At 40.0% G+C, this 20,550-nt stretch overlaps 1 long non-coding RNA gene across 2 annotated transcripts in view; it reads left to right on the top strand.

Moving 5' to 3' along the window:
* The window catches only part of LOC119851669, a 64,805-nt gene extending 46,889 nt beyond the window's left edge, over positions 1-17,916 (top strand). For both annotated transcript variants that reach the window (XR_005291324.2, XR_005291325.2), the window contains exons 3-4: positions 2,573-2,629; positions 17,743-17,916. This is a non-coding gene — a long non-coding RNA (uncharacterized LOC119851669). The remainder of the gene's footprint in view (positions 1-2,572; positions 2,630-17,742) is intronic.
* Positions 17,917-20,550: the final 2,634 nt, after the last annotated feature.

The raw sequence follows: 20,550 nt of genomic DNA, 5'->3' as shown, positions 1-20,550 counted from the left end.
CTATTTAATGCTAATATGCAAAAAAGGGTATTTTAAAAAAATTAAAGGGAATGAAAAATACTAATGTTATGCAAGTCAAATACACATACAATTCAAACATCCCACATTCTCTACGTTTCTCTCATGACATTAATATCTATTAATGACTATACTTCATAGCTGTGTAATATTAACAAGAACAAAGAGCTGGCTGCAGGACTTTCCCTTTCAAGGTCCTTCTGCTCTCGAGTAACGCAGAGGTCGTCTTGCCTGTCCAAAAGAGACCATGGGCCAAATTCAGAGGTGATGTGTAAACTGGTGTAACTTGCACCTTGGTAAATGGTTATAAGGGAAAGAAACTGGGCCAGTACTCTGCTTTCAGTCACACCAGCATAGATCTGGAGTAAATCCACTGATTTCAGTCTTCAGAATTTGCTCCACTGAATATAGCAGTGCTTAGGCTAATGTAACTGGCTTACTAGAGGGGCTGGAAGAAAGTGTACATTACATTGACTTAGACCAGTGATACTGAGACTGTGGTTCTCGAGCCACAAGTGGCTCTTTAATGTGTCTCCTGCAGCTCATGATATTAAAACACCATGGTACTTAATTATTAACCAACCAGGATACTTCCACTATGTTATCAACTCACACTAAGCTATTAACTTATTTGCTATGAGAACAACATATCTAAATATTTCCCCCGTAATTCACACTATTTGGCTCTTCTGGGTAATGTTGATTGCTAATTTGGCTCCTGAATCACTGAGGTCTGAGTATCATTGATTTAGACTATCTTCTGAACTTGGTCCTGTATCTCTACCTTCCTAATTCCAAAAGTGCTATTGCCAAAGACACAAGAACAAGTTCCATATCTTGGGCTGTTTTTTCTTAACTTTCACATATCTGACTTTTTACCAGTATAGTAGTGAAGGGGGAAAGTCTGATTTATTTAGGTCTTTGATATTCTAGCTAGCCACCATTTGTCTGTTTAAATACCTTGTTTATGGAAGTCATATCCTCTCAGATTATTACACATGTCCTTGGATGTAAAGGAGTTCAAGAACTTTAAATGGCAGTTGATGACAGAGGCAGTTTTTAATGATCTTCTCAGATGTGGTTAACCTCCAAGTCAGGTATCAAGGAAGTTTCCATGCTTTTATTATTTGTAATGAACTTCATGCTCTTTTTTCATTTTCTTCTTGGTACAAGAATCCTAGATGACCCTTTATCATACTGTCTCTTTAAGTTCTGATCCAAAATCCATGGAGGTTAGTGGGAGTCTTTCCATTGACCCCACTGGGCTTTGGATCAGGCCCTACATTTTAGACTTTAGGCCCAATACCTGCTTGTCTTATATATTCCTATTACCTTCAGAAGGACTATGCAGGTAAGTGTGGCAAGCAGAATTTTTTGCACCTAACCCATTTTCCAAGAGTTGTTGGGAGTATAATGTAGCTTTTCTGTATAATGGTGTAGCCTGATAAGGAACTGTATAATACAATTAATATTTGGTCATTTTCTTCTGGAATTATGTATTACCTGAAAATCTCAGCTTTCACTCTAAATAGAAAAATAAGTTTCTAGCCTTCACGGTTTTGGAGAAAAGATTAAAAATATGAACCCTAATAGCTCCAACACCAGAAAGCAAAAAAAGAATTATTATTAGTTTATTAAAATCTCATAGGTTTTTTTTGCCAATTTTATAATTTTGGGTGTCTAACACACTATTTTTAAACAGGTAAGGTTGGTACTGATAATATATCTGATTGTCTCTTTTATATTCTTCTGCATTTTCTTACAGCTGTTACATCAAATATAGTTTATTAGACTTCCATATTACTTCAAATGCCTAGTTAATTTTATAGCTTCCCCACCACCATCATTACTATACATCAATCTGATATTGTCAGAAGTCACTGGAGAACCTCATTGTTGTAGTCTATTAATATGTGACTGAGATGTAAATTTCTCCACCCTTCTCCAGCTGAAATATATTGTTTAGATCAGTGGATCATGGAACAGCAATTAGTTTGGAGGGGAATTCAGGTTATGAGGAGGATAATATAAAATCATTTTCAAGATTGGTCTGTTTGTATTCTCTAAATTTCCTGAACCATTTTCCTAAATTGACTTATTTTACTCAGACAGAATTATAGTTTCATATTAACTAAAAATGTAATTGCCTTTAAACATTCTTCATCTGGTCTCCAGCCTGTTAGTCTGTGATGGAAAGTAGATTTTTATTGATTCCATTTATTAGTAATACTGGTTTTCTGTTTGTTGGTTTTTTGTGGGAATAGGGTGATGAGAATCTACCCATACTGAGAGAAGGCAGAATATATGTTATGCCAAAAAAAGGTCTTCCCTATCAACTTACTTTTCTGTCTTCAATTGACCACTTGCACTTGAACTTTTTCAAGTCCATCATTAAACTCTGTCTCATTTTGCTCTCTCCTCCCCCTCCCCAATCTTTTAATGTTTAGAACAAAAAGTGAACTAGTAACTATAATAAAAAGTAAACTCTGCCACTTGCTGTTTTTTTTTTATTTTAACTTTTTACTGTTTTATATTTTTATTGTTGACTTTTTAGGTTCAGTCTCTTCTTGCGTCTATTGCTACCTTTGCTGCTGGAGTGGACTGGAAGGAGGTGAGGGCACTGTGGTTTTCAAGCTCCCTTGAAGCTGGTGCAGAAGTTGTGTAGACTTCATAGATTCTTTTTTTAATAAGACGACTGAACAAGAGATATTGAAGAATCACTATAATATCCCTTGAGTAGTCATTATCATTAAGCATAAAATTATTCTTTTAAGAAAAAATTTGATGATTAATCAGAGAACTGGATGTGCAAGTTACTTCTAGTCTGGAAAACAAATAGGTCGAAGTACCTCATTGACCTCATTCTAATTCTTAATGGTGGCAGATGACAGAACAAGGAGCAATGGTCTCAAGTTGCAGTGCGGGAGGTCTTGGCTGGATAGTAGGAAAAACTATTTCACTAGGAGTGTGATAGAGCACTGGAATGGGTTCCTTAGGGAGGTGGTGGAATCTCCATCCATAGAGGTATTTAAGGCCCGGCTTGACAAAGCCCTGGCTGGGATAATTTATTAGGGGTGTGTCCTACTTTAAGCAGGGGGTTGGACTAGATGACCTCCTGAGGTCCCTTCCAACCCTAATCTTCTACAATTCTATGTGGACCTATGCTATAGGTAGTATTGTATTTTCTTGACCAACCTGCAAATTAGCAAGGAATGATTTAGACACTACTTAAAACTATTTTATTTGTTTTTGTTTTTAGAAGACAGTTTTTTTAAAATAGAAAAGAAAAATATGGGCAAGGGGTATTCATTCTTCCAGGAAATATCTTCTTGTGCTATACATATGTACTAGATCTCCCCAGCTGTGGAGTTCCAAAAGGATACATTCTCTTTTGTTCTATTCTCTCTGTGGTTATAGTCAACATCTACATGCAGCCATTAGAAGTATTGGTAAAATGATTTGGATTTAAGTGTTGGCAATAAACTGAGGACACACAGATCCACCAGTGTTTCACCCAACATGGCAATACCACTACAACCAAGGGGGCCCAGTGCTTGGACAAGATCAGCACATAGATGAAGAACAGCTGATTGAAGCTGAACCCGAGGAAGATAGAGGTGATGCTGGTGGGCAAAAGAGAATGCACAGTGGCTGCAAACTCTTCAACATACTGTCTCCTTTGGCTGAAAGTACAGCCACAACTGGTTAATCCAGTCCATAGTTTGAGTCCTCCTGGATTCCTCACTGATGCTAAGCTCCCAAATAGAAGCACCTGTGAGTAACACTTTCTAACATCTCTGGTTAGGAGACTGTCCTATCCTGGTGGCTGATAACTTGGCTTCAGTTATACTTGTCTCTGGCACCTCCAGACTGGACTACAGCAATGCAACATACCTAAGGATGAAGCCCTTAGGAAATTCCAACTAGGATAGAATACTGCAACATGTCCCCTCAGCAACATGGAATACCATGTGCATATCAACTCTGTCTTCTGCTCTTTATACTGGCTTCAAGTTCAATGTCTTGGTCCTTATTATTAGTTTAGCCCAACTAAAAGATCACCTAAAACTGCAAGATTAGGATCATGGTTGCCAACTTCTCTCCTCAGGCACAATGGATCTGTGCACCTCAAAGGTAAAGCTTGTCTGTGCAGAACACAGAGCTTTCTTAGGGATGAATCTACATTTAAATGCAAAGGGTTTTTTATAGTGTAAAAAAGAGTTGGGGGTGGGGGGAGAGAAGGTTGAAATGTAAACAGTTTTGAAATTAACTAAATAAAATACTTTGCCCTGATCTGATTTTTTTTTTCCAGATTTTTGATTTGCAAAATTTGAGATTTTTGACTGCTTGTCCCAATTCAGGATGGAAACATTCAGAATCTAAAATTCTCATGGGATAGAAAAACTATGTCCTGCCCAACTCTACCTGTAACTTGTTACTTACTGTGGGATAGAAAGGGGTAATTTTAAATTGTTGGATCCCAAGACATTTTATAGCAGAATTTACTAAAAATACTTAGTAGGGAAACAAGAAATGGCCTACCATTTCTCTTTATGCCAACTCAGGGGTGTGACTCCCACTATTTTAGTCACACGGTTTTTTACATACATAAGGGGACACCATGATTAAAAGCAAGCAAAATAATCACAGTTATCATCCATGCCTATTTTATTATTAAAGAAAGGAAAATGACAAACACAAATGTTAAACTTATTACTTCAGTTACAATCTCTTCTGTATGCCTCTCTGTAGAGAGATTGTAGGAAAGGCTGCACATTTGAGAGCAGGCCCATGTCTGCTTGAGACACTTTTCTCTTGGTAAGTTAAGACCTGGGTCTTATTTCCCAAAAATTATTATGAAGCCAGTCTTAGTATATCCTTAGATATAAGAAGGTTTATAAATGGGCAAAATAATTTTAAGGACCACCGGATCCTGCTAGTTATTAATCATAACCCAACAGCTTACAATTGGGCAAAGTAAGCAATCTTAATTAAATCCAATGAAATCAAAGAAAATATTTAAATCCATTACTTAGAAGAAGCCATTTAAGGAGCTGTCAAGACAGACCAATCAGGAATATCAAGAATCTTAAATCAAATCAAATTAAATCCCATTGGTGCTTAGCCCCGTCTCCTCTTCAGGAATGCATGGTTTATCCATTTGGTGATTAATAGGAGAAGTGTTAGTGTCTTAAGTTACAATAGTTTTCCCATATTCCAATAAAATAATTACAAGAGTTTTAAATCTCATTCCTTGGCAGTGGCTTAATTCACTTTCAGTCACCAATCCATGTTGAAGTCTTGGGAAGGTTTTCCTTGGGTTGGTTTCTTCTTGAGTCCTCTCTGTTCTTCTTAGTTGTTGTTGCAGCTTTCCTGTAGAGATGGACAAGGGAAATTGAGGAGTGCTTGTTGTTTTAGCAGATGACTCTCTCTCTCTCTCTCTCTCTGTGTGTGTGAGGGGTGCTCACTGCAGAGTTTTATTTTAATATATAAACTCTTCTATGTCCATGAAAATGTAAGAAAACACACCTCTTTCATGCTCATTTAGATTCAAAGTTGGTTGCTGTCTCCATGCCTTCAGGGTTTGGTTAGATGATACTTTCAGCTTTTGAATAGACAGTCTTTTTAATGAATATAGAGCATTTCTAAATACGTGTGTTGTTCTTATGATTGGAAATTCCCAGATAATCTTTTAAAGTTGGAGTTTAACTTTTTTTTCTTTTTATTCAATCCATTTTCTGAGATATTTCTTTAAGTTTATTAGTTTGGCAGGAAATGAAATTCTGTTTTCAAAAAATCCAAGCATTTCTGTTGTCATATATAAAAGATTTTAGTTCTCAAAACAGTCTTCTAAAAATAAATAATTCTTAGAGTATTTATCTTAAATAGTTATTAAAGAAGTTGTTGTTTGTTCATGACAGTTCTGGAGAGATGATTCTTCTTGTCTTCCTGAGTTGGATGAGGAGTTGTTCAAGCATGCCAATTAATTAATTAATTGCCCATTATTATCAATGTTCCATACATAAATAGCTTCTTGTGTTGATAATCAGATTAGCAAGGTTATTAGATTTCAGGTTGCTACATAAAGCATTTTGCCATTTAAATAGCAATGATATTAGGATCTTTGCATTTAGCTAACATATCTTCAAGTATGCATTTCTAAACGGTGCTTGCCATTTCAACATTTAAAAAATAAACAATTGGCTTTAAAAGTTTTCAGGTACACATGTTTTATATAATCTTTTCTGACTGAAGTTTTTAGAGTAGTTATACAAATTATTTCAATAAAGATTTTTTTTTTGTATTCTTTGTGTATGTTAACTTAGAAGTGTTTTTTTTATGGAAAGGGTAAGAAAGCCAGCTTTACACCTAGATTTAGTGCTGTGATAACACAACCCTACATTCTTTTTTCGCAGTTAGGTCTTTTCCTAAAACATGTTTTACATGGCTGGCTTTCTTGAGATAAGAATTCCATTTGCACCAAACTGATCTTTCATATAAGAGAGAGGTGTCCTGGTCTACATAAGACACTTTTTCATTTGTTTCTTGGCACAAGTGCCTTAGAGTTACAATCTTTGTTAAATACTTTGTACAAAGCACAAATTTCAGTGACCAATACATCTTTTAATCATAGCAACAAAGAGAGTAGTATAAAGTTAAAACAAGTTCAGGTTTAAAATAGAGCTTTTCTGAGTTTGGATATCATTTTTAGGGATAATAAACATGGTTTTATGGCTACGGAGGGGTTATCTTCAGGATATTTGCTTGTCTCTAGAGTCACAGAAGCAGAAACCCCCTGGAATTTCTTGGATTAGCTTGAACATTTTGTAATATTACTAGCTAAACCTAATATGTATTGTGTTATTTTCAAGCATTTTGGCTGTAACTATATCTTAATATTCAATAGAGACACAGACAAGTTTCTAATGACATAAGTTAACAGTTTTATTAATATCACATTTGCGTCAATATTGAGGTCTCTCCTTCATATCACATAGAGGTACAACATTTTGGTATAATGAGGGATTATGTGACATGTAGTAGAGGTAGATCATCCCAGAGAAAGCTAGTACAGAGTTTGAACCGACTGGACAACCACACACCTCATTTGTAAGGCTGTGGTCCCAGAAGACAGGGACTCTGACTTTTTCCGGGACCACCATGACTTCTGCAGTGGCCCCTGGGCCTGCAGCATGAGCCACTGCTGGGGCAGTCTTGGGACACCACGCCTTCCCCCTCAGCAGTAGCAGGAGTTTGGGTGTGGGAGAGGGCTTAGAGTTGGGAGTTGGGGCACGGGAGGGAGTGATGCCTCTGGTGGCACTTACCTTGTGGGGGCTTCCCGGAAACAGTGTCCCCCCCTCAATGCCCAGGTAGAGGCATGGCCAGTGGCTCTGCACGCTGCCTCCACCTGCAGGCACCACCCCGCAGGTCCCATTGACCGCAGTAGGAGCTGCAGAGCTGGTGCTCAGGGCGAAGGCAGGATGCGGAGCTGTCTGGCTGCACCTCTGCCTAGGACTTGAGGGAGAGACATGTTGCCACTTCCGGGGAGCCATGATGAGTCGGATAGGGAGCCTGCCAGCCATACCAACCCCCACCCGCCCAGCACCAGCATGGGTCCTGGGCCATTTCACTCCCCCCCTCCCCGAGCATTTGCTGTGCACACGTGTTGCCCCTCCTCTGAAGATTTAGTCAGGGATGTATAATACAAGTCATGGACAGATCATCCGCCATGAATTTTTGTTTACTGCCCATGACCTGTCCATGACTTTTACTAAAATACCTGTGACTAAAACATAGCCTTACTCATTTGTAACCAGAAGTACACAATCAGGCAGCAGAGACCAAAAAAAAAAAAAGAAGCAAATACTGTACAGTACTGTGTTAAATATAAACTATTAAAAAAATAAAGGGAAAGTTTAAAAAAAAGATTTGACAAGGTGAGAAAACTGTTTCTGTGCTTGTTTCATTGAAATTAAGGTGGTTTAAAGCAGCATTTTTCTTCTGCATAGTAAAGTTTCAAAGCTGTATTAAGTCAATGTTCAGTTGTAAACTTTTGAAAGAATAACCATAACATTTTGTTCAGAGTTATGAACATTTCAGAGTTACAAACAATCTCCATTCCAGAGGTGTTCATAACTCTGAGGTTCTACTAGACTTGGATTCACTCTTTGTGTATATGATCAATTCTGTGATTTAAACATTCAGGTACAGTGGTGATTCAAGCCTTTCATATTTAGTTTTTACTCATAACTACCATCAAATTACTCTTTTGGCATTAAGAATCATGCAAAAATATGTATTACCCCGTTTTTCTGGTGCAAGGCCAACCCGTTATTGTTCAAACAAAGACATTTCAGCTTGATTTAGCTCATTTTTTCTAAACAAATGTATATCCCTATCTCAGGGATCTCTTTAGTACCCATTTCCATAGTACTTAAGTGTTTCTCAAATAAACTAAATCTTGTGGTAAGATTCTTAGTGAATATCATGGAGTTTTCTGCTCTTTTCACTTTCCTGGTTTATCAAAAGTTTTCCTTGGGGTTTATATCTGTAACTTTTTAATATAAATTGCTCTGTTTATGTTGGGGAAAGGTATCTCAAGTAGGAGGATCCTGAAGCATGCCCTAAAGTGGTCAGATAGGATTACCCCTACTCTTTCTGAGAGCTTGTTCCAAAGCCAAACCCCCTTGACAAAGAATGCTTTATATCCAACTGGCAAATGCTTCGTCCTGGTTTTTGAGATTCATTGCTTCAGAGAAGCAGAGCTGTCTTGGTAGGTCCTGGATGGAAATTGTAGTTGTGGAAAACAATTTGGTCCTGATCCATTGATGGTTCTGAAGAGCAGGATGAAGGACATGAACTGGGAATGGAATCAGAATAGGAGGCAGTGCAGGGACTGGAACATAAGAATGATATACTCACTGCAGTCCATCCTACTGAGGGCACAGACTGCCACGTTCTGCACAAGGTACAACATCTGCATGGCTGTCATCTTCAGGCCCAAATACAGAAAGTTGTAGTATTTTAGTCTGAATATGATGAATGCATGGATCACTGTGGTCAGATCTTCATCTGGCAGGGAATGAATGAAGAAGGTATTTCTCACCACGGATGCTCTCCGATGGAGTCCTATTGGACTCTAACTAACAATTTCACAAACAGTGGGGAGGGGATACTCCTTTGATGGACGAGGAATTTAATACATTTCTTAGTTCTTCAAAGCAATTGCCTGTTAGAACCAGCTTCAGTCTTGCACAGGATTAGTTTGAGCCAGTTCTTCACTCAAGTGCTAATCTTTTGTAGGCATTTTAGCATTTTTTTCAACATCACAGTCAATTTCTTTTTTTGCAGCCCTGACGCATTGAGTCCTAACGAAATGCAAACAACTCCTTTATTTTTCAAGTAGCTTCACATTTTGTTTTACATATTTTACAGAGTTGTGTGTAGCTTTTGAGATGGAAAGACTAGCAGCTGTGCAGGAAAATGATTAGCAGTGAGAGAGGCGCTGACACAGGCAAAAGATATGAGGTCTTGGAAACAGAGAGAAGGAGGTTGTGAAGACAGAAAGCCAAATAACATTTCCATGTGATTGAAACCATTTTACAAAGAATGTCTCAGGCTAGGTCTACAATAAATCATTTACAGTGGCACAGCTGCACTGCTGTAGCGCTTCTGGTGAAGACCCTCTAAGATGACAGGAGAGAGCCCATGAGAAGAGGGAAAGGAACAAGGACATCTGTTTGCTTTTCCATGTAAGTGAAAATGGTTTCTCACAACCATCGACAACCAAGTAAGATGGTGGCAACCAAATCTACATTGCTGCACTTTGTTGGAAATAATTTTTGAGGAACAAAATATAACATCTGCAGGTATTAGAGCTGGTTAGAACATGCCAACAAAAATAGTTTGATTTTAAAAAAGGAAAGGAGATTTCATGAACACCTTCTGCAATTTCCCCTCTTGGCTCAGCTTCCAAGCAGCTTTACTGAATATACTGCTAAAACAGAACAGCGTTTCCACTGTGTAACTTGAGGTGGGAATCCAAAAAGTAGAGTTAATGTCCTTTAGGGGAGTTTGATTAATTGCTTGAGAATGCTTTTTTTAAAAAAAAAAAAACCCTGAAATCTGGTGCACATTTGCCCAAACCAAAGATGAAAAAATGTGCCCTACAGAAATGTTAAGTGACACTGGGATAAGTCATTTTTGGCAGGGATGATAAAGTAGTATCCAAAGAGGGTAGGACTTTATCAGAGGCTAGGAAATTGTCCCAATCTTCCAATTAGTGTAGCAGTGTCATTTTAACAAGAAGATCTGAGTATCATCTGATGGCTTGCTCCTGCACAAGGGTATGTTTTCTGTTTGCTGGCTTCTGTAACTTGTACTGTGAATGTATAAAATGAAACAGCTATTGCTGTATATAATATTTATCCATCATAATCTACAGTCTTCCCACTCTATTTAGGAACTTAATGACCCATTGCTTGATTTATTGATCCATGCACCTTTTCTGCCACAATGAATGCTTTATAGTTTCATTTAGAAACTTGAACAGAGAATGAATTAATTTCACCTCATTAATACAAATCAGTTTTCCAAGGCTACTGGCTCTTTATTTAGTGCAAAGTCAGACATATTTTGCTAATAATCTGGGCCCCAATGTGTGTTTGTTTTCAATTTTTATGTCAGCTGCTAGTTAAATGGGGACCAGTTGCTTGATTGGCTCCTGATGCCTCTATTTATTTGTTCTACAGGAAATGTACTTTTTGGTTTCATTGTCTGTCTTTGGAAGTATAAGTACTAGTGTCCCTGGTCTGCAACTACTATTGGTTTACCGTTAGTTTGCTTGTCTGCCCTTTTCCCTGAAGGAGGCTACTGAAAGCGGAGAAGAACATTGTTAGTGTGGCCTTAGCAATCGGTGCCGCTGTATATTACTTGGTCTCTTTACACAGGATGAACCTGGTTAATTGGAATAACAGTGCTGAGTCAATGAGAGCTGTATACAAGAGAAAAATCCACAACCAGAATGTGTCTGTAGCAAAAACTTTGTGCAAGTGTTACATTGTGGTGCATGACAATTATATAGTGGGAATAATGTTCTCTCACTTCCAGATTACCCAGTTGAGTGTTTCACTAGTGAGCAAGCTACGGATTTAGGAACATTTTTCACAAAGTGTTCCTAATGAACCAAGGTACCACCAGCATGCAATATATGAGCTCCCCTTTCTCCTTTGCCTACAGGTTTTTTATTTCTCAGGTGTCCCTAGGTCTTGAATTTTTGGCTTTCCCATCTTTTAAGCTTGAATATAAATGATATCCTTAAATCCTTTAGCCTTACAAAAAGTTCTCTCAATGGGAGTCTAGACCTAACATTATCCCAGGAGCTTATTCATTCTACTTGTATCAGTAGCATTCATCAGCAATGATACAGAGACACAGGAGTTGGCAGTGACTCAAGGGCAAAGAGTCATTTTTCTAATCAATGTCCCTTCAAAAAATCATTTACTACCCAAGTCTAGAAACACAGTAGAAATCTACTTTGGTTTGCTCTACTTAGCATCCAATCTATTCTCTAGAAAGCTGAGAACAATTTAGATTTGCTGTGCCTCATGCAAATTTGGCACGGTGCCACATGAATTATTAAGCTTACCAAAAACCTGCCCCTAGAATTCATTTAAATAGCCTCAGCACCCTTTGAGAGGCAGGACAGATTGGTTCATAACTGACTTTCATGTCTTTTATTTTTAGGATCTATGTTTTAATACAGTGGTTTATGTTGTCTTCCAATAAACATCTCTTTCACCTATTACTTCTGGTGATTAACTACAGAATGGTTCCTTTATCATTGACCTCTCTGAACACGTTACAGATCTTGTAATAATAAACTGTGTTTATCGATCACATTCTGACACGTGAACGTAATGGATATGTTGACAAGATTTTCCTTGTAATGACTTCATAATTCAAAATAATTTCTTCCATAAACTAATCATAGTATCTAACATTTCTCAATATGTAATTTTTTTTCTCCTAACTACTCTCCTCACTAACATTCCTCCACATACCCCATTACCCGGAATAACTTATTGTTCTCACCATGTAGGATATTGCCGTTTATTGAAAGCATTACCTGAGTGAGTCATCACTTCCTATCGATTAGTGCTCTTGACTTGTATAATTCTACTGTGTCCAGTATTCCTGATAAAATTGCTCTGCTTTGCAGCCATGGTGTATGCTAGAACACCATTCATTTTTGGACCTCAGAGACTTAAGTCAGAGAGTCAGAGAGCTCTAGAGAGCAATTATATAATTTTTAAGACCGGAAGATTTATATTGCAAAAAGGTCTATCCTTAGAACTATTAGTGCATCATTATTTTAGCTTATTAGTTCTATTAAGAACAGATTTGTAAACTGATTTCTTAGAGAACAAAGTCAACCTCAGGCACCATCTGAATTGGTGAATTAAGGATGATGGAAGTGGTGCAGGATTGCACTACACTACAGGATCTCCAGGAGGTCCCATTCAAGTAACGTACTTGTCAAATTTACCCAAAATAAACTAAGATTCCAACAGGAGCATGGTCTGAGAAGGAGCTATCACTACTTTCCCTGTCAACATGGAAGGCTCGCAGGGTACATGAAAGGGATCTTGGCCCCTCTTTGCCCCTTTTTTCTTTAATGGAAATAGTATAGACTGCCATTAAACCATAGACAAAACATTTTCAGTAAACAAACTTTTCTTCTACTGAGCACATTTTCTCTATATTTCAGCATCTCTCTTCTCTTGTTCTTTGACTCAGCTTTCCTGGAAACTCACTTTCTCTCTTTGTTTTAAATCTGACTTTGAGTGTTCAGGTAACTGAATCTACACAGGTAAATGGGAGCAGGGCCGGATTAATCTTTTGTGGGCCCAGCCCCAAACATATTTGTGCCCCCGCTAATGGGGGCTATGGAACATGGCACAGGTAGGTTGGTCCCCGGATTGAGGAGCTGGCTATGGGTAATGGGGCATTGAATGGTGGGGACACTGCTTACAAACTGACAGTCAACAGACGCACACTGGCCCACCCAGCCCTGTGCTGCCAGTGTGCCTCTTTCCCTGGGGGCCAGGTCCATGTTGCGCCATACAATGTCCCCACCCATCACCCCTGTACCCACCATGCCCAGTACCCCACACAGAACCCACACTCCCTAGCACTCCAACACACAGAGATTTCCCTCACCCCCACTGCCCAATACCCTTCCCACAGCCCCACCACTACAACTATATCGTGCCCCCCAGACCACCACTGCTTAGCACCCCAAACCACATAATCCTCCCCCACTGCCCAGCGTCTCCCACCCCATTACAGCCCCCTCCCCCAAAGACCCACTCCCGCACACTCTGCCCCCCCAGCCCTGCTAAGCTGACACAGAGCAAGGATCCTGCCTCCCAGCACAGAGCTAGGGGACAGGTTCAGCTGAAGGTCAGGAGCAGAGAGCGGCCCTGTCCCATGGGGCCCCACCCGCCTGGAGCTGGTGGTGCCTGCGGCAGAAGAGATGTTTCCTTGCATGGGTGGGGGAGGGAGGAGAGGCAGTCATCAACTTCCCCAGCCCACCGCTTCCGCAGAGCATCAGGGAGAAGTGGGCTCCACCCCCGGGGAGCCCAAAGCGGACGATCACCGGCCCAGAGCAGCAGTGGCTGAGGGTTCCTCTCCGTCGCCAGCAGAGATGGGGCAGAGAGGAGCCCTCAGCTGGCCGTCGGCCAAGAGGAGCAAGCAGTGGATGAGGGGGAGGTGCCAGGAGGCGGGGAGGAACCAGTGGGTGGGCCCAAGGGCAGAGAGAAGCCCTGGGCCAGCTGAGAGGAGTTGACGAGGGAGGCGGGGGGTGGAGAGGAGTCAGCTGCTCGAAGTGCAGCAGCGCAAGTGGAGCGGGCTGTACCGGGGTCTCTTTTGAGCATGGGCCCAGCACCATGGCGCCAGTGGTGCCATGGTAAACCCGGTACTGAATGGGAGTGTGGGCAAGGAAACTAGACCCCCTCCTGATACCAGCAGGCAGAGGTGATCCTTTGTACATGAATCATACAGAACAGGGCCTCAGGAACCTCCATAGAGCCATTCCCTTCTTTTCCTACATCCCATGGAGTGTGATCTGCAGGGATCCCAAAGGGACGATGGGGCGTGTGTGAGGGTCCCACAATCTGTTGCATGTGGAGCAAATGCCACTCCGAAAACAATTTAGGGTAGTCTCCTGAGAGATTCTTCAGAGTTTATCCCCTCCAGCTAGAGTTCCCATAAGAGGAGGCTATCTGGGCTAGCTTGTGTGATCAGCTAGACTCTGTAGCTGTCTAAACACCGGTTTGCACAGGCACAAACATACCTACCAAGCATAAACACACAGTTTGTGAATTTAGATGCTATTTTCTGAAAATTTAGCCCTTTCAAATTGGAATCTGAGCCTGATCTGCAGAAATCTGATTGGAATGACATATTCTGCTCAGGTATCTGATGTGGAAATTTATCTGTTGTGACAGGAAGTGGCTGGTAGTAACCAAAACTACATGGTGGCTCAAACTAAAAGTCCATATCATTCACTTTTTTTTTTCTGACCATTTGAGCAATTACTGGCACATGAATGAATTAGTCATACCTCCAAGCATATGACCAAATTAGTGACTTTGGCCCAGATCCTCAAAGGTATTTAGAGACCTGTCATTGATGGTGACATAGCACCAAAACTGCCTTTCTAAAGGTTTGCGATGATCTCTTACTGCCAACCTATAGAAGGTTTACATTATATGTTAGTACTACTTGACCCCTGGCCTTGGAGTAATTTAGGACAGAAAATGATCTGTCTGACCTTGCTCTTTTAGTGATGTCTGCCAATTTTCCTGCCTCAGGCAGCAATATCCCACATTGGGGGAATGTTCTCCTATTCTGTTCAGTTCTATATAGGGTTTTGTACTGTGCTCATCAACATAGTATGGGAGCGTCTTCCAGTAGTGCATTAAGCCAAGAACTTCCAATTCTCTCCCACCAGCTCCTGCTTCCCTCAGACTATTCTAGTTTTCTCCCTTGCAGAACAATTCCAGAGGAGTCTATATGTTTCTTGGTGTGCAGTAAGGACTTTGTAAGTACAGGAGAATAGAGCAGAGGTGTGTGCACAATAGAGAAAAACCTACCAGAGCTAGTCCATTTAACCTGTTCTGGAGACTCCGCACAATGGGGACTCTGCTGGAGAAGCTGCAGGAGTGGAAAACAGAACAAGGAAAAGGAAGAATGAGACAAAGGAGGGAGGCAGAGGAAGAGGACAGCAATAAGATGGAGGAAGAAGAGGGAAATGTGCAGAAAAGAGGCAAGTCAAAGGATAGAAGATTGTTACTAACTGATAAAGAAGAAAACCAAAGTATTCGTATCACTGATACCCCTTGTCATTCCTGAAGCAGCACCATCACCAGGTAATCTGCACATTGCAGCCCACTCCTCTCTTTAAGATCAATACTGCCTGAAACACGCAGGGCCAAAGTAGGCAGCCAAACCCTGACAGAGTTCCTCACTCTGCTTAACACTTGGTAGTACTACTCTGAGCCTCTGCAGGAGAACTGATGATCAGTGAGGGTAAAGGGCCTTTGCACCACTTAAATGCCTCACAAGCCCTGTACAATGCACATTGTGCTAGATTCTGATACCTTCCTCCATGTGTGGTCCCACCGCAGTCGATAAGATACTCATGGAGAAAGGCGTTACTCAACAAAACTAATGGATCAGAATCTAGCCAAGTGTGATAAGGGTGGCAGAATCTTCCCTTAAGTTCTAAAACATTTTAAAGTGCTTCAAGGACACCAGACAATATGGGCTATACATGTACAATGTATGATGAGTTAAGACATGCAATACATAAAACACCAGTTAACAATGGTCAATGTTAATGGTTTACATTGTCCTCTTAAAGTTTCCTATTTCTCCAGTTTATAAAGGACTAAAATACAGTTTCCTAAGATATGACAGTTGAATAGAATGTTGTCACAAAAAATAGCTTCTGACTGCTAGATAAAACACCAAGAGGAAGCAGGGGCATTTGTTAAACACTAACATTTTGGCAAAGCCAAGGAAATGATTTTTAAAGGTAGCATTTTTTACCATGTGATGCATCTGTCTTAAAGATTTGGGGCCAAATTGTGACATCCTTATTCATGTTGAATTCAATGGGACTACTCAAGCAGTAAGGCCTTATGTGAATAAGGGTTTCAGTAACCGGCCTTTTTTTTGTACTGTACCAGGAATTGGAAGGGCATTGTTCCTGTTTTTCTGCAGGTGTTATGACTTTTCCTTTCCATTATTTGTAATATGTTCTCAGACACTTCCAAGTTAAACTTCATATCCCACCAAATTTCTCTCTCCTTCTGGTGAATAATCTTTCTTTCTTTCTTTCTTTCTTTCTTTCTTTCTATCTCACTGCTGAAGGATAAACCCACAGAGCTCTTCATTGATCTTCATATCTCTATGCAATGAGGCCTGAATTAATGTTCACAGCTCTGGAAACTACCAGGTTGTTTTCTTTGAAGTTGTCACATACTTGTTTTGATGTGCCCCACCGAAATGGTAGTGTGGTTTATTTTATTTTTCTTATTGGAATTTCTCAGTAACAAAATAACAAAGTAGTAGGTCAATTTAAAACTGGCAATAAATAGGTTAGCCACTAGAGGATAACATGAGAATAAGAATGCACAAACACACTCACATTCTGATTTAATTCAGAAATGTCAGTGTTGTAGCTGTGTAGTGATATGTAGCCACAACAGAACAACAACATTCTCTCCTGAGCAGATCACAATAGAAACCAGTAGTGCATAGGCACACTGTGTAGGAGACCAATAGATACTCAGATGTGAAATATTGTAGATATTATTTCAGAATCTAGAAAATGTAAGACTGTAAAGTTATATCAGGAGAGCAGATTGCATTGCTTGTTATCGACTTCTGGGTGAAAGGCTAGTGGGGACAAAAGATGAGTTGTGGAACAAAGGGTAAAGTGGTGGAAGCTCTCAGATAGGGAAGTTAGTCTGAGATTTAAGGATGAGGTTCTACAAGGTTGGACAATGGCCAAACTGGCGGTGATAACACCAATGAGATTGTGGGGAGGGGAGCCGGGGAATATCCAAACATATTACAAGAAGTGCACAAGCTGTTAAATGAAAGGTGGAAAACTTCCTGGCAAGGAGCCATGGTGGTGGTGCAGTGATGTGCATGAGACAGTAAAGAAGAAGGAAAGGTTTAAGCAATGGTGGAAAGTTATGAGGAACACAAGCTGGTAAAGAAAATTGTGAAAAGAATGATTGCAGAAGCTAAGGGTCAGGCACTTCCAGCTTTTATATCCAGGACTACTAATGAAGGAAAGGGAAAAAGAAAGATCAGCCAAAATTAAACAAAAAAACACAGAGGAGTTTAAAGCTGTGAAGTGTGTAAAATAGGAAAACAGAAGACTGCTAGTGAAAGACACTGAAATCAAAAGGAAGTGGCAGCAATTTTATGAGAAACTGCTCAGTGAGGAGATTGCAAAGAAACCGTTGAGGGAAATTATGTGTGAGCAACCATCTCACAAGACCTATCAGCATAGTGGACTCAGATAGTGCTAAAGACGATGAAATGTGGGAAGGCAGAGGGACTGGACAGTGTACCAAATGAGGCACATAAAGTATTAGGCCCTGAGGGAGTGGTGGTGATAATGATGACAAATTACTTTTTCAGCTTTTTCCATACTGGAAAAATGCCCGACAGATGGAGATAAAACAGAGTGGTTCCTATCTCTAAGCATGAAGAAGATGTGCAAAAATGTAGTAATTAGCACCCATCAACTTAATGAGTCACATGATGAAATGACGGCACAAAATTATTGAGAAAAGACTTCAGAAGAAGCTGCAGCATCAGGTAAACAACAACCAAGTTATTTAGTCTAGTGATCTGACCTATGCGTGAAAATGTGATAAGCTTTTTGCTAGTTCATTACCTGAATTCTGTGTTCTGACTAAGTCAAAGAGCAGGCTTATAATATTTTTGAGCCACTCAGAAATCAGCTTATTCATGAAAACTCTTTTAAAAATATCTACTGTACTTTTTTGAATGGGCTACTTTGGCAGAAATTTTGTTTTTGTAACTTAAGAGATTCTTAAGAGACCAGCATATATATACAAACTCTGACTTATAATGTGGTGTAACAAACATTCTGCAAATCAAAGCTAACAAACCACTAGGAATTCTCAGGCCTATTATTATCTTAGTCCTAGAGAATCCAGACTCTAAGATGCACTTTTGCTCAGCTATAAATGACTACAAATATGATTTGTATTGTATCAGAGAAATGTTACAGATCAAAGGCCAGGTTGTCATCTTTCCACAGGGAAAACCCATGGGAGGAGGGGATTAAGAAGAAGAAAACTAATCAACTCTTCAGTCAGTGGGAGTGAGGTTTGCCATCCCATAGAATGGCCAGAGAATGCAGCATCCAGAACTGGTTGTATCTACTAGAGGTCAGGGTCATCTACCCAGAGGCCCTGTGCTTCTGCAGGGCTTCTCAGCCCTCTATGGTTCATTTCCCCCATACCCACCCCAATTCCCTGTCAACCTGATCCTTCCAGACTCATTGTTGCCACACGGGGTTACACTTGATGTTGTCTTAACTTCTGAGTGGATTCTCACTGTTTTGCATGCAGTTCCTTAGTTCTAGTGTTACCGGAAGATTTTGATTAAATTCTACTAAGCCAGTAATGTTACTTAGAAACAATGTTTTTAATTTAAATTTCCAATGTACCTATTCTGGTATTCAAGGTTGTGGCCTGCCCTAAGGGATTTTCCAGAGAAAGCCGCAGCTAGCCAACTTTCCCTTGAAGGACATGGATACAGCCCTCCCATCTAGAATAGGCAACAAGTAATAAAGTCTTCAAAAACAAAAATGAGATTTATTTAGAGATAGATAGAGATAATCGTTACAGTATAAACGTGGAGTGGCACAGCAAATAAAGACAACACTACAATTACAATTTCAATTAACTCTATCACATATAACAATATAATCATTCATTTAATACTCTATACTGAATAACAATACAGCAATGACATCTGTAACAAGATTATTAAACTAAGCATCCAACAAGTGCTGATGAGGCAATTATTAGATGGTTAGGGAGCTCTCATTCAGACCACAGGCATCCAGCTTTATTTACACTCCAAACCCATACGCTCAAGGATGTTAAATAGAAAAAGATTTTAACTTAGAGGCTTCTCTAAATTCCCTCTGAATTGTCTAAAAGAGGTCCTTCTGCTCTGTCTGAGGCTAGGGTATGGTGCTTAGAGAGCATGGTCTGGCAGTGGGCTGTGAACTGCTGCCTGCCAGATTACTTGCTGCTGCCTCCTCCTGAGGTAAAATGTCTCCTCCCGCTGGTCAGAGGCAGAAGCAGGCATTGCCTCGGGGAACCCTGGGTGGGCTGCTGCTGCCGTAGCTATCTTTTGGACAGCCTCTCCTTTGCTAGGTTCCGCTGCTGCTGCTGCCACTGTTTCGCAAGCACCTGTTTTTCTTCTGGGTATCCTGCAGCGTTCCTCTTTCTTGCTGGTCCCTATCCCTACAGACCTTTAGCCTGCTGGCTGCTGCCTTTATATACGATTTACAGCTCATTAACATAATTTATTATCGTAATTCGACCAATCAGCTTACTGCTGAGCTTAGTACATAGTTTATGATGGCCAATCAGCTTGCAGCTCTTCTGTGATGTCACCTCAAGTCACGTGTACTTGCATGTGACAGAAGCCCCATGCTCTTCTATGGGCTCAATGTATTCCTATGGGATATTTCAGATGACCTCTGGATGAACCATCTGGAAGTCCTGTCTGGACTGGATGAACCGTCTGGAAGTCCCATTTGCTTCTATGGGCTACAATGTATTCCTACGGGATTTTGCTGAGTCATTCTCCACAGGAAGTGGAATTTACCATTGCATCACAAGGAGTAAGATTATTACATCATATGCAATGGACCCCAATGAGCCCTAGAGATGGAATTTTCCATTCTATTACTTACATCACCCCATAACTGCCATTACTAGATTCTCTATTTTAAACTATTATTTTTTATTTAATTAAAGCCTTATTCTTAAAACTAATTACTGTTCTAAGCATGTTAAAAGGTCCTGAAACTATCCCCACGCCTTATATGTTCAGTTAAGCCAATTATAATTTCGGAAAATTTAAACCCTTTCTGAGGTTTTTCATCTCTCATCATACTAATATTGAAGCAATGCAATCTCAGAAACCTACACACTTACAGACTGTCTTGGACTCATTACTAGAAAGCGTATATTGTGAAATGCAAATGCTTTTCCTTAACCAATATGAAATTATTCTGTTACAGTTAAATGCATCCAATGGAGCAATTTAAATAGGAACAACTGGTAATGTATCAGAACACAGTTCTCTGAAAAATCAATGGAGACCTCTCCAGTCTATTGATTAGCAGACTTGTATCCATATTACCAAAGAATACAAAGTAATTTGACAAAAGGAAAA

The sequence above is a fragment of the Dermochelys coriacea genome, chromosome 2, assembly GCF_009764565.3.
Source record: "Dermochelys coriacea isolate rDerCor1 chromosome 2, rDerCor1.pri.v4, whole genome shotgun sequence".
NCBI classification, from domain to species: domain Eukaryota; kingdom Metazoa; phylum Chordata; order Testudines; family Dermochelyidae; genus Dermochelys; species Dermochelys coriacea.
The sequence above is the reverse complement of the archived record's forward strand: the minus strand, read 5'-3'. Positions and strand labels throughout refer to the sequence as shown.